The sequence below is a fragment of the Chlorocebus sabaeus genome, chromosome 27 (assembly GCF_047675955.1).
Source record: "Chlorocebus sabaeus isolate Y175 chromosome 27, mChlSab1.0.hap1, whole genome shotgun sequence".
NCBI classification, from domain to species: Eukaryota; Metazoa; Chordata; class Mammalia; order Primates; family Cercopithecidae; genus Chlorocebus; species Chlorocebus sabaeus.
The window spans coordinates 40,943,402-40,955,420 of NC_132930.1; the positions used below are offsets into that span (position 1 = coordinate 40,943,402).

The window sequence follows — 12,019 nt, forward strand, 5'->3', positions numbered from 1 at the left end:
CTCTGTTACCCAGGCTGGAATGCAGTGGCACAATCTTGGCTCTCTGCAACCTTTGCGTCCCAGTTCCAGCGATTCAACCCCTGCCTCAGCCTCCCATGTAGCTGGGATTACAGGCATGCACCACCACACCTGGCTATATTTTGTTTTCTTTTTAGTAGAGATGGTGTTTCATCATGTTGGCCAGGCTGGTCTCGAACTCCTGATCTCAAGTAATCCACCCATCTTGGCCTCCCAAAGTGCTGGGATTACAGGCATGTGTGCGTGTCTGTCTCCATGTCCACACTTCCCCTTTTAACAAGGACACCAGTCGTCGTGGATTGAGGCCCATCCAAATGATGTCATTTTAAGTTAATCACCTAAAAATAAAGACCCTATTCCCAAATAAGATCACATTCTTAGGAATAGGAGATTAGGATTCCAATATTTCCTTTTTTGAGAGGATGCAATTCAGCCCGTAAAGCTCCCCAAGGAAAGAGACTCCTGGCTCTGTCTTCTCTGTGCCCCAGGGCCAATGCTGTTGGAGGCTCTCAGTGACCTCAGGCAGCTCACACAAATGAGGGGAGAAAAACTTTGGGAGCATGTGCCTATTCTTTTGACAAATGTGACTGTGTATTTGCCTCAGAAACACTGAGGAGAGGAAGTAGAGCACAAGGGTTAAGAGCAAGACTCTGAAGCCAGAGTACCTAGACTTGAATTCTGACTCGCCGTGCAACCTTAGCCAGGTTACTAAACCCCTCTGAGCCTCAAGTTCTGGATATAATAGTGGATGACAATAGCACCTACCCCAAGAAAATGTTATCAGAATTAAGCTATTAATATATGTGAAGCACCCGAAACCATTCCTGGTACATAGTAAGGGGTGTAACAATGTTCAAACATGGGGATAAAGACAGCATGAGATTGGCACAAGGGCAGCCCCACAGATCAATGGAATAGAATGGAGTCCAGAAAACAAAAAGTTGCTAAAGTAATTCAACGAGGAAAGGATAGTCTTTTCAACAAATAGTGCCATAAAAAGTAGATATCCACATGGAAAAATGTGAATGGCAACTCTTACTACACCATACAAAAAATTAACTCAAAATGGATCATGTATCTAAACATAAAAACTAAACTCTAAAACTTCTAGAAGCAAAGAAGAAAGTTTTGCAACATTGGGATAGGAAAGATACAGAATCACAAACCATTTTTCAAATGGTACGCTGGATTTCATCAAAATTAAAAACTGTGACTATTTAAAAGGTATTGTTAAGGAGATAAAAAGGTAAGTCACAGACGTGGAGAACATACCTATAAAACACATTTGAGAGGGGACGTGAATTCAGAATACATAAAGAACTCTTGAAACTCAATAATAAGACCAACTACCCACTTGAAAATGAGCAAAATATCTGAACACATGCTTTACCCAAGAAGATATCGAAAACATCAAAAAGGACATGAAAAGACGCTCAACATTGTTAGTCATCAGGCAAATTAAAACTAAAACCCACAGTGAGATACCATTGCTCACCAAAATGGTGACAAAAATTTAAATGGTTGATATAATACCATGTGTTGCCAAGGATGTTCCCACTGCTGGTGGGAACGTAAAATGGCACAACCCCTTCAGAGAACATTTCAGCAGTTCCTTATGAAGGTTTTACCCATCCAACCCAGTCATTCCACTCATAGGTATTTACCCAAAAGAAATCAACACACATGTCTACATGGAGACTCATATACCAATCGATACTCATAATGGCTTTATTTCTCAGAGCTGAAAACTAGAAACAGCTATTGGGTCAACAGATGAATGGAGAAACAAATTTTGGTATACCCATGCAATGGAATACTGATCAGCAATACAAAAGAACTGTTGATATGTACAACAAGAGGCCGGGCGCGGTGGCTTGAGCCTGTAATCCCAGCACTTTGGGAGGCCGAGGCAGGCGGATCACGAGGTCAGGAGATCAAGACCATCCTGGCTAACACGGTGAAACCCTGTCTCTACTAAAAAAATACAAAAAATTAGCCGGGCGTGGTGGCGGATGCCTGTAGTCCCAGCTACTTGGGAGGCTGAGGCAGGAGAATGGAGTGAACCCAGGAGGCGGAGCTTGCAGTGAGCCAAGATTGCGCCACTACACTCCAGCCTGGGTAATAAAGGGAGACTCTGTCTCAAAAAAAAAAAAAAAAAAAAAAGATATGTACAACAAGAAGAATGAATCTCGAAAACACTACAACAAACAATATGAAATGCTAGAAATGATAAATCGAATCCTTGTGCTGGAAAGCAGATCGGAGGTTGCCTGGGGTTGGGGGAAGGGACACAAGATAATTTTGGGAAGTGATGGAAACATTCAATATCTTAATTGTAGTTGTGGTTATAAGGTATATAAATTTGTTAAAACATACCAGACTGTGCAATTCAAATGGGTACATTATACTGAATGAAAACTACACCCTTATAAAGTTGCTTCTTAAAATCCTAACCAGAGCAAAAGGTTCCCATTATTATTTCACCAGAGGTCCCAGACCTGTGGGGAAGGGCACTGGGTGCTGGGTGAATGGGGGCTGAGTTGATGGGTGACCCCATGGCTCTGGAGTCCCCAGAGGGGTTTCCTGGGAGCATTAGGATTCTGACGCTCATCCCCAGCTGACATCAGTAACCTTCAGTCTGCTGTTCGTCTGAGTTAATGTCTTCACTCATGATTTTAATGTCAAGTGGAAATATCATGTTCGCTCTAATCCCTTCTGACAGGCTGCACTTTAACTGGACTTAAAGGAGGGAGGGAGGAAGAACAGAACCGGGAGACTGATTCTCAGATGGGAGGGTTGTTTTATCCCTTCTTTCTCTTTCAAAGCTGTTTCCCTGGTATGTTCCTGGACCATCTTTAAAGATCATTTCCAAATTAGGGAGAATGTATTCAGCTTTTCATTGGCTCAAGTCACTGGTTCATCAAGAGACTTTAGGGAAACAAAACAAAGAGCCACATGTCCCTCAGCCCACCCCTTCCAAAGCGTCTGAACGTCAGCATCATGGTGTAAGAAAATGGTTCTCAACTGACTTTTGTAAGCACACCTTCTGACTCTGAAATTGTGGGTGGTGCACTCGAAACTCTTTTTGCCGGGTGCGGTGGCTCAAGCCTGTAATCCCAGCACTTTGGGAGGCGGAGACGGGCGGATCACGAGGTCAGGAGATCGAGACCATCCTGGCTAACACAGTGAAACCCCGTCTCTACTAAAAAATACAAAAAACTAGCTGGGCGCGGTGGCGGGCGCCTGTAGTCCCAGCTACTCGGGAGGCTGAGGCAGGAGAATGGCGTAAACCCGGGAGGCGGAGCTTGCAGTGAGCCGAGATCTGGCCACTGCACTCCAGCCTGGACGACAGAGCGAGACTCCGCCTCAAAAAAAAAAAAAAAAAAAACAAACAAAAAAAACAAAAACAAACTTCAAAATACTGAAGTCAGTAACCATGTATGTGAATTTCAGTATGACAGTGTAACACATGCTGATCTTAGTGTAACAGTATAACGCATATTAATCTCATTATAACAATGTAACATGTGCTGATCTCAGTATGACAATGTAACACATGCTGGTCTCAGGGTAATAATATCTCCCAGCAACTGTGATGCTCTTTCATGGCACATTCTGTTGTCATTTCAGCACCAGGTCACTGGATACTCTAATCCAACTCCCCTAAGAAGCTTAGGAGAGAAATTTCCTGTGTGTTCCAGTTATGAACAGCCTTCATTTTCAGCAACAGCTTAACTTTGGGCTCTGTCCTGTTAGCCACAAGAAAAGCTGTGACATCTTTAGATTGTACCAAAATCATATTTTACACAGTTATGAAAAATTGCCAGTATGAGTATTGGAAATCTTTGGTGATTAGGAAAGAATAAAGACATAACACAGGGGATGGACAGAGATTTGCATCCACACACTTCAACTAAATCTACTTTTTGGTGTTTTTAAGTCAAAAATCTCCATAGAAAATCAGGAAAACTGACACACAAATAAAATAATAATCACATATTCCCCCAACCAGAGTTAGCCATTATAAACTGTTTCTGCATATGTTTTTTCAGGGTGTATTAGCTTAACATAATTGTAATTTATATTATATAACTACATGTTTTAGTATATACAGATTTATGTCCTACTCTTTTCACCTAAGATTGTACCCTGAGAATTTTTCTATACCATTTTGTAATTCTTTAAATTATGTTAATTTCTACATATTTATCATCTAAATATTCCAGTATTTATTTAACTAATTGTTGGTGGATTTCTAGATTATTTCTATTTCCTCAGTAGTATAAATAACACACCAACGAAGGTCCTTGTCCATGAGTCTTTGACCAAACATCTATTTCCTTAGGATTAATGCCTAGAAGGTAAGTGACTGAGTCCAAGGGTGTGGACATTTGCAGCTGCCTCTTGGTTTAAAACAGCATGTATCCCTCTTCCTTCTCTCTGAATAGTTAGCCCCAGGTGACTTCTGATAAATACCATAGTCACTCTTGGCCTGTGATCCTGGGCCCAGATCACTGAGCGTGCCATGCCGAGATTGACATGTGTTGCACTGAGATTAATGTGTGTTGCATTGTTACACTGAAATTGGTATGAGTTACACATAGATCAGCGTAATCTCTCTGGGCCCACAATTTCATAATCTCTCTAAGCCCCTGATATTTCTAGGCTCTTTCTCCCATCACCTTTGCAGGAGTCCTACCTGGCACTGGGACCCAGCTCCCTTGCTCATGTTGCACTGGCCCTGGCACGACAGCCCCATCAGTGTTTCCCCTTTGATGAGACCCAGCTCATGAGGTCCTAGGAGGAAGGGATGCTTTAAATGCAGTCCTCTCTCCCTCCTTCCCTCAATCCCTCCCCCGCTCTCTCTTTCTCAGAAGCTGCTGGTCTTTGCTTCTCCCCGTGACTCTCGCTGGGCCTGACTTCCCTCCCCACTTCCCACCAAGTGAAGTTACTGTCCCTCAGCGTTCTCAAACCTCACTGTCCTCCTCTGCAAATGAGAATCATTCTGCCTGCCTTATAAAGACAGACCTTCACTCCCTTGGAAACACTTAGTCCACACCTGTCAGATATTCTTCTAGGCTCTGGGGAAGCAAAGATGAAGGCGCCTGGCCTTCAAGTGAAGAAAGAGTATCAGAGAGCCAGGAATACAGAGGACCAGAAAAGCCATCAGTGCTCTTGTTTGGATCCAGAAGCTGGACATCCAGGTGGGACACTGGGCCGTCACCAAGAGGTGGCATTGTCTGTTTCTAGTTTAATGTCAAGAAAATTTAGTGTATCAACAACCAGAAAAGATTTTGTAGATCATCCCAGCTTTGCCACTTACCAGCCACATGACCCTGGACAAGTTTCCAAAGCCTCTGTGCCTCTGTTTTTTTACCTGTAAAATAGAGCAAATAATAGAACATACTCAAGGGTGTCAGGATTAAATAAGCTGCTGGATGCAAAGTGCTTAATACGGTGCTTGGCACATAGTAGGTGCTCAGTAAATGATCATTAGCTGTTATCTAGACTAACTCCATTATCATCACAAAATATGAGAAATTAAGACATGGAAAGGTTAATTAACTTGTTCAAGGCCACACAGCCGGCTACAGGTAAGAGTTGGGACCAGACCCCCAGGGCACTCCTTAGTTAAAATGAATGCTATATTTTCTGCCATTTATTGGCAACCTCTCTTGCTCATGAGTCTATTTCAGGCACTGTGAGTTCTTTCCCTTTATCTCACAGCTACCCTGAAAAGACGGTATTATCATTCTCATTTTCCAGGTGGGGAAACTGAGACTTGGACGAGCTGAGTAACCTCTCCTGGGTGCAAAGAAGGCTAAGTGGCAGAGCCAGGACTTGAGCTCAGGCTGCCCGTCTTCAGGCTTATGTGCCCCTGGATGCCACCTGTGCTCTGTTCCACTGGGCCAGGTTTCCAGGAGGCCAAGTTTAGAGGCTTGAGTCTACCCTTCTTCCCAGGGCAACAGGAGAAAGGCATTTCTGACTAGAAATGCCTTTTTGAGACATGTAGTCATCAGCCAGGCACGTTTTCCTCCCAGGCCTCTGCCTTCTGGGTCAGCACCCTGCGGTCCCTTCAACATTCATGCCTAGGGGACCAAAAGGTCCGTGGCCCCAGGCAGCACCACATGGCCGGGGTGCTCAGCTGACCCACAGAGCTATGCCCTTGGCACAGGCAACTGTCACTCACCCCTCAGTGCTGGCCAGCTCTGCCAAGCAGAACAACCGTCCATTGTCTAGATGGCTTTTCACCTGCTTCCCTCTAAGGAGCAGGGTATGAGGAAAGAGGAAGAGGTAGAGGGCGCTGGGGTCCCTGCAGCTGGACTCCATTGTGGAGAAACCCTGAGACTTTGGGGCAGGATTGCAACTGTTCATCTCAGTGCTGTGACCTTCGCACCGTCACCTGAAGCTGGCGGGCAGGAGGCATGTGTCCTCTGGCTTCATGGCCCTCAGCAGTGTCACTGCTTCCCCTTGCCCAAGATAAATGACTGTCATGATGGGCACCTTCCAGCCTCAAAACCTTTGCTCCCACTAATCCCTCTGCCTGACAAGCTCTCCACATCTCCCCCTGCTACTGCCTCCTCCTGGAAGCCTCACCTGATTGCCTCATTGAGAAAATCCATGGATTTTTATTCAAATACCCTGGGCTCAATTTCTGGCCCTCTCTCACCTACTTGCTCTGTGATGTCTGCTGTTGTCTCACTTCTCTGACCCTCAGTGTTCTCTTTTTGTGAAATGGGGCATGAGAGGAGGATACCTCACGTAATGTGAGTACCTAATGTGTATGTTGCATGCAGTCTCTTTTTTAACCCACACTTCCACTGCAGACACTCCTGTTGAAGGACATTTTGATTCTTTTGTCACAGATAAAGGCCCTGGGGCCTTGGGAAGTGAAGTCACATGCCAAAGTTCATACATCTGGAAAGTAGTAAAGCCGGAATATAAACCCAGGTTTTTCTGTCTCTGACATTCAGCTACGATTACTCTTCCAGTCACTGGCAGTTGAGGAGCTGTTTCTGACCAAGCGGACAGGGGGCGCAGGGGGCACAGGAGCCAGCCAGATGGAGGTCAGTGACAGTCCTAGGCTGAGGGAAGCTGACTTGGAGGACACAGCTTTAGGGACTTCCTCAGGGACTCCCCACCTCACATCCGACAATGAAATTGACTCCCCCAGACACAGGCAGACTGGAAAACGACATGGGCTTCTCTGTCTACTCCCACCCCTGCGCCCTGCTATAGGTGCCTACCCCTACGAAACCCACCACATGGAAACACAGAGGAATCACCTTCCATGCAGTCTGGCTCTGAAGGGAGAGAAGGCCTGTGCTGACCATATCCCTTCAGTTCCTTCTCCCAAACTCCCGATTGGAGTCGTCCAGCCCAGCAAGGAAGATTCGGAGGAACGTGCTCATATTAACACTGTAGGTGCTCGAGAATTGTGACTTTCTCTCCCTCACTTTTTCCTTTCTCATAAAGGGCATTGCTTCAGGGCTGTGGCTGTGAAGAAGGTGACCCAGCTGTCTCAGGATCAAAGCCGGTTTTTAATCATGATGCCATTGCCAGTTCCCAGTGCGACATTGTGGTTACAAATGGAATAATAGCTCTCTCTCTCGTTTACCCTGGACTAGGGCTTGGTCATTGAGCACCTGGGATGGAGACCCCTCCTCATTGGTGACTTTGGGCTAATGGCCCTCTTCTTTGGGACCCTCACCATCACACTGACCCTGCAGGTGAGATGATGTGCTTGTCACATTTGAGGGAGATAAGCATGGAGCTGGCTTCTGGCTTCATCATTTTGGGGCCTTTGATTTGTGGGTTCATACTTCTACCAGCAGTGCTTGTGATAAAGCTGTCCCGGGAGCAGCTCATCTCTGGAGCTGCTCAGGGTCTCAGTGAAGAGGGTTTGGTGAGGGGTCCTTGGACTGGGACATGAGAGACCTGACTTCTGGTCCTGTCACTTCTGCTGATGAGCTGTGTGATCTTGGGCAAGACACTTTCCCTCTCTGAGCCTCAGTTCACCCATCTATGGAATAGAAGAGCTTGCACTAGACAACCCTAAGATGCCCCTTCCAGCTGTCACCGCCCAGCATGAATGCCAGGTGCTGCATATCAGCCACTTCCCCAGTGGTCACAATTTTATAAACAGTGGCTCTGGAGCCAGACAGCCTGTGTGGATCTCGGCTTTTCCTTACTGGTAATGAAACTTTAGCAAGTCAGCTCCTCTCCAGGCCTCATCTCTCAGATGGAACAGTCAGTCGTCCCTTCGTCCAGGGGTGTTGTGGGATGAAATGAGAAAATGTATGAAAAGCACTTGGAACAAGCACTCAGTGGACGTCCATGTAGGTGGAGGGGTGACGAAGGACTTCATCCTTACAACATCGGTATTTGTTTCTTTTATGGAGATAAGGAAACTGAGGGATAAATATAAATAAATAAGCTTCCCAAGGTTACACCACCAGAAGGTGGCCAGCTGGGATTAGATCCCCGGATGTTGGGCTTCTGTCCCCTGCATGGCTCAGGGCAGCCTGCATTAATTGAACACTGCCTCAGTGTCTCCAGCTCATCTTGGTGCCATGGGAAGCATGAAGCAAGGTTGCAGCAATTGATCAATCTTTGCATTTTTCAAAAATGCATCTGGAAATTGATAGGTGCACGTTTTGATCACCTGTCAAATGTCTTAGTGGCCCAAATGTTTCTAGAAAGAGGCACTGTTAGCATGGTGGTGTCTGATGGGTGCCCTTCGAAGAGGTGGGGCTGGCGAGCATGCCGACTGGCAGGAGGTGGAAGCATTGCCTTCAAGGACAATGTACTAGCAGGTGCAGTTCCTTCCTGACAGCCAGGCCCAAGCTGTCCCGAGCCCGGGCATCTTTACAGTCCTCTGAAGTTCTCAGGAAGCTAGTTGGGTGATGTTCTGGGCCATTGTCTTTCTGAAACTTGTGTCAGAAGTTTAAAAGGAGGGCCTGAAGCCCACGACCCCATCTAAGCCTCACTTCACGAGGTCTCAGAGCTGTTCCTGGCTTGGCCACCCTTGTCTCCCCCAGTGCCCCACACCCCGCCCCCAGCAGTTCCTCAAGGGGCCTGGCAGTTTCCTCTCCTAGGGCTCTTCTGTGCTTGGCTAGCTTCTCCTTGCTTTCTGGACACAGGAAGCCTTGGACACTCCCGGACACCTCTTCCTGCAGGAAACCTCCCCTTGCTTCCAAGTCTGGGTGAGGTGCCCTCTCCTGGGTTCCCATAAGCCCCAAGGGGGAACCCTGTGAGATCACTTATCACGGACCATTGACTTTCACTGTTGACGCATCTCTCTCCCAATAGACAGTGAGTGAGTTGTGTCGGGCCATGCCTGAACCATATCTGCATTTCCACCTCCCAGCCCAGTGCATGGCACTCAGGGGCAGCTGAGATCAATCAGTTGAATGAGTGAGTGAGTGACTTGGTACAGAAGCAAGTCACACAGTTTACGAGAGTCCACGAAGCTCCTCTCAACCCTTAGAGCTAATGGATTTGGACACAGAACAAGGGGAAGTAAGGAGTTCCCCATTCCTCTGCCCTCTGTACAGAGGACGACTCTGGAGTCATCCTCTACTCCAGACTATTTGCAGTTCACCCCCGCACTGTGCCCTCTCAGGCTTCTGTGCCCTTGTGTATGCTGAACCCCCTCCTGGAACCTCTTTCCTTTCCTTTCCTTTCCCACTGGGCTGACTCTGGCTCAACCTACAGAGGTGCGCGCAGGCTCTTACCTTCCCTTCGAGTCAGGCGGCCTCTCCTGGGGCAGCCCTGGCACCCCCACACACTCAGAACCAGTGACACTGTATTCTAATGCTCAGCCGTCCAGTCTGCTAGAGCAGGAGCAATCCCAAAACATCCTTTTGCAACCAGCACCAAGCCACCCACCCCCCAGATGAGTGACAGCTTCTCCAGACACATTCCATGAAATGCATTAACTCATCTCACACCTTGCAAGACGGCAGGGGTACAAATACGGTTCTTTATTTAATAATACCAGAACTAAGGTAACTTTTTAAAAACAAAATATAGAAGTCTTTAAAATGTATATGAGGAAATATATATATATATGTATATATATGTGTGTGTATATATATGTGTATATATATACATACATACACACACACTTTAAGTTCTGGGGTACATGTGCAGAACGTGCAGGTTTGTTACACAGGTATACATGTGCTATGGATGTTTGCTGCACCCATCAACCCATCATCTACATTAGGTATTTCTCCTAATGCTATCCCTGTCCCAGTCCCTGACCCCCCAACGGGCCCCGGCATGTGATGTTCCCCTCCCTGTGTCCATGTATCCTCATTGTTCAACTCCTCCTTATGAGTGAGACATGCAGTGTTTGGTTTTCTGTTCTTGTGTCAGTTTGCTGAAAATGATGAACTTTTATAAATGTGATAAAGCTGTGAAAATTGCTCATATTCCCTGCTGCCAACTAAGCACTCAATCAATGTGAGTTATTGATTTATTTACCACTTCGTGTATGCCAGGACTGTGTCAAACTCATCACAGGCTTCGTCTGATTTCATCATGGCTATAAAATAAGCAGATGGAATGACTGAAGGGTTGTCATTGTTCCCATGTTATAGATGCTGAAGCTGGGGCTTGGGGACATCCAGTGACCTGTCCAAGGTCACACAGATGGGTGGAGGAGGAGCTGGTGTGGGAACTCAGGTCCTTTGGACACACCATCACCTCCTCACCTGACCACTCCCTGTTCTCTCCCAGGACCATGCCCCCTGGGTCCCCTACCTGAGTATCGTGGGCATTTTGGCCGTCATCGCCTCTTTCTGCAGTGGGCCAGGTAAGGCGCCCCTCCCTCCTCACTGCCCCGCCCAGGGGCTCATGGCATCACCAAGCTGGGGAGCTCTCCTCATACAGATGGGGCACCCAGAGCCCAGAAGAAGCAAAGCCTGACTGGAGATGTGTGTCTGCTGCCTTCCTTTTGGCCCGATTGAAATGTAGCCGGCTGTCGGCAGTCTACCCCACAGAAGGTGAAAACGGGCTCACCTGAAGATGAGTGGGAGATAATATCCCACCGCTCAGCAAGAGCAGTTCACACGCGGGAGGGCTCGGAGCCAGAGGTGACACTGGTTTGTGATGAATCAAAGACAACCAAGTCACACAGTCTGTGCCTAAGCAGTTACGGTCTAGGGTGAAAGATGTGGCAATAATCATGGCCATGTCAAAGACATATTAATCATTGATTTTGTGTTATACTTGGCTAAGAACTTGACCTGTGTAAGCTCACTTAAGGCTCAGGACAGTTCCAAAGAAGACAGAGATGGAAGGTGACTTGCATGAGTGAGTAGGTGGAGTGGCCTAACTGCCAGGCCCAGGTCCCCACCAACAGCTTGCATGGTACCTGTGTGAGTGTGCAACTGGAGTATCCCGGTCTCAGTTTACCCAGCACTCATTTCTAGCCCTGCTGTTTCCTAGCCATGGGTCAGTAGGAGAGACGACTTCTTTTTGTTAGCTCAGTTTCCCCATCTGTACAATGACAAAGATGCAATGCGACTGAGGATCCTACCATTCCCTGGCTCTGTGTCCATGTCCAGCAGGGACCTCCAGCAGAGGCCAAGGTCACACTGAGAAGGGGGGCTTCTCGGTCTTTTCGTTTCTTTCTAGTTGGCAAATCAGCTTGGCTGAGGATGAATTAAAAGCATGTTGATTTTCGTGGTTGCAGCCATTCCTGCTTCAGGTATTAACTCAATGCAGAGGTCAACAACAATCTTTGGTCTTTGTCTCCTAAATTCGAAGACCCCTAAATCTTAGCACTTGGTGTTGAAATGAAGTCTGTGCTGACACATGCAAATGTTCACAATTAACTGAGGCAGAGCACGACATGGGAATGACTTCAGAGCTGGAGGAAGGTCATCTGGCAGACGAGGAAAGCTTCCAGGGGCTAAGACGAATTAGAATTAAGTCATCCCAAGTTTGGAAAGACCATAAAGATTTTCTAGTTCAGTCATTTATCAGAAGT

The 12,019-nt window shown here is 46.8% G+C and overlaps 1 protein-coding gene across 3 annotated transcripts in view; it reads left to right on the forward strand.

Annotated features, from left to right (window-relative positions):
- Window positions 1-11,767, forward strand: part of SLC2A9 (solute carrier family 2 member 9) — a 139,719-nt gene extending 127,952 nt beyond the window's left edge. For all 3 annotated transcript variants that reach the window (XM_038008705.2, XM_038008707.2, XM_038008706.2), the window contains exons 7-8: window positions 7,647-7,748; window positions 10,765-11,767. The gene's annotated coding sequence lies outside the window, so the exon portion shown is untranslated. The remainder of the gene's footprint in view (window positions 1-7,646; window positions 7,749-10,764) is intronic.
- Window positions 11,768-12,019: the final 252 nt, after the last annotated feature.